General features: G+C 47.1%; 5 pseudogenes; all 5 read left to right on the top strand.

Moving 5' to 3' along the window:
- Positions 1–134: 134 nt before the first annotated feature.
- Positions 135–253, top strand: LOC138250782 (5S ribosomal RNA; annotated as a pseudogene).
- Positions 254–695: 442 nt separating this feature from the next.
- LOC138251055 (5S ribosomal RNA) lies at positions 696–814 on the top strand (annotated as a pseudogene).
- Positions 815–1,260: 446 nt separating this feature from the next.
- LOC138251711 (5S ribosomal RNA) lies at positions 1,261–1,379 on the top strand (annotated as a pseudogene).
- Positions 1,380–1,826: 447 nt separating this feature from the next.
- LOC138256616 (5S ribosomal RNA) lies at positions 1,827–1,945 on the top strand (annotated as a pseudogene).
- Positions 1,946–2,387: 442 nt separating this feature from the next.
- The window catches only part of LOC138251054 (5S ribosomal RNA), a 119-nt pseudogene continuing 6 nt past the window's right edge, over positions 2,388–2,500 (top strand).

The following is a 2,500-nucleotide window of genomic DNA, read 5'->3' as shown; positions in this document are numbered from 1 at the left end:
GCGATTGGCCCTCTGTAAGAAGTTTGTGAAGGAGGGCAGTTTGTGAACAGTAGAGTGCAGGTGTGTTTGAGAGCAGCAGGCTCCAGACCGGCGGGCTGTCTCAACACAAGAGGCCTGAAACAGGAGTGTATTCTGCCTACGGCCATACCACTCTGAATGTGCCTGATCTTTTCTGATCTCAAAAGCTAAGCAGCGTCGGACCTGGTTCGTTCTTGGATGGGAGACTGCCTGGGAATACCAGGTGCTGTAGGCATTTCGCCTCTTGCAGACAGTATGTGGTGCACGTCTTAGAACAATTGCATAGAGTCCTCTCTAATGTTACTTTTCATTTATTATTTCTTCTACTCTTTTTTCCTTTCTTCAAATAAATAAAAAAACAGCAATAACACTAAAATACACTCTTTCTGAAGGAAAATTGAGAATCTTTCTGCACTTCACACTCACCCCAAGCTGCTGGTGGTGAGCTGGTCTGCTGCTTGTGCTGGGCCCTAAAGAAAGGGCAGTCTGAGACTGTGTGGAAGTGCAGATGAAGCGATTGCGAGGCTGGTGCAAAACAGGGTGTGTGCTTGGACCTCTGTAAGAAGTTTGTGAAGAGGGCAGTTTGTGAACAGAAGAGTGCAGGCGTGTTTGAGAGCAGCAGGCTCCAGACCGGCGGGCTGTCTCAACACAAGAGACCTGAAACAGGAGTGTGTTTTGCCTACGGCCATACCACCCTGAATGTGACTGATCTCAGCTGATCTCAGAAGCTAAGCAGCGTTGTGCCTGGTTAGTACTTGGATGGGAGACTGCTTGGGAATACCAGCTGCTGTAGGCATTTTGCCTCTTGCAGACAGTAGGTGGTGTACGTCTTAAAACAAATGCATAGAGTCCTCTCTAATGTTACTTTTCATTTATTATTTCTTCTACTCTTTTTTCCTTTCTTAAAATAAATAAAAAAACAGCAATAACACTAAAATACACTCTTTCTGAAGGAAAATTGAGAATCTTTCTGCACTTCACACTCACCCCAAGCTGCTGGTGGTGAGCTGGTCTGGTGCTGCTTGTGCTGGGCCCTAAAGAAAGGGCAGTCTGAGACTGTGTGTAAGTGCAGATGAAGCGATTGTGAGGCTGGTGCAAAACAGGGTGTGCGATTGGCCCTCTGTAAGAAGTTTGTGAAGGAGGGCAGTTTGTGAACAGTAGAGTGCAGGTGTGTTTGAGAGCAGCAGGCTCCAGACCGGCAGGGTGTCTCAACACAAGAGGCCTGAAACAGGAGTGTATTCTGCCTACGGCGATACCACCCTGAATGGGCCTGATCTCGTCTGATCTTAGAAGTTAAGCAGCGTCAGGCCTGGTTAGTACTTGGATGGGAGACTGCTTGGGTATACCAGGTGCTCTAGGCATTTTGCCTCTTGCAGACAGTAGGTGGTGCACGTCTTAGAACAATTTCATAGAGTCCTCTCTAATGTTACTTTTCATTTATTATTTCTTCTACTCTTTTTTCCTTTCTTCAAATAAATAAAAAAAACAGCAATAACACTAAAATACACTCTTTCCGAAGGAAAATTGAGAATCTTTCTGCACTTCACACTCACCCCAAGCTGCTGGTGGTGAGCTGGTCTGTTGCTGCTTGTGCTGGGCCCTAAAGAAAGGGCAGTCTGAGACTGTGTGTAAGTGCAGATGAAGCGATTGTGAGGCTGGTGCAAAACAGGGTGTGCGATTGGCCCTCTGTAAGAAGTTTGTGAAGGAGGGCAGTTTGTGAACAGTAGAGTGCAGGTGTGTTTGAGAGCAGCAGGCTCCAGACCGGCGGGCTGTCTCAACACAAGAGGCCTGAAACAGGAGTGTATTCTGCCTACGGCCATACCACTCTGAATGTGCCTGATCTTTTCTGATCTCAAAAGCTAAGCAGCGTCGGACCTGGTTCGTACTTGGATGGGAGACTGCCTGGGAATACCAGGTGCTGTAGGCATTTCGCCTCTTGCAGACAGTATGTGGTGCACGTCTTAGAACAATTGCATAGAGTCCTCTCTAATGTTACTTTTCATTTATTATTTCTTCTACTCTTTTTTCCTTTCTTCAAATAAATAAAAAAACAGCAATAACACTAAAATACACTCTTTCTGAAGGAAAATTGAGAATCTTTCTGCACTTCACACTCACCCCAAGCTGCTGGTGGTGAGCTGGTCTGCTGCTTGTGCTGGGCCCTAAAGAAAGGGCAGTCTGAGACTGTGTGGAAGTACAGATGAAGCGATTGCGAGGCTGGTGCAAAACAGGGTGTGTGCTTGGACCTCTGTAAGAAGTTTGTGAAGAGGGCAGTTTGTGAACAGAAGAGTGCAGGCGTGTTTGAGAGCAGCAGGCTCCAGACCGGCGGGCTGTCTCAACACAAGAGACCTGAAACAGGAGTGTGTTTTGCCTACGGCCATACCACCCTGAATGTGACTGATCTCAGCTGATCTCAGAAGCTAAGCAGCGTTGTGCCTGGTTAGTACTTGGATGGGAGACTGCTTGGGAATACCAGCTGCTG

The sequence above is a fragment of the Pleurodeles waltl genome, chromosome 8, assembly GCF_031143425.1.
Source record: "Pleurodeles waltl isolate 20211129_DDA chromosome 8, aPleWal1.hap1.20221129, whole genome shotgun sequence".
In the NCBI taxonomy this organism is placed as follows: Eukaryota; Metazoa; Chordata; class Amphibia; order Caudata; family Salamandridae; genus Pleurodeles; species Pleurodeles waltl.
The sequence above is the reverse complement of the archived record's forward strand: the minus strand, read 5'-3'. Positions and strand labels throughout refer to the sequence as shown.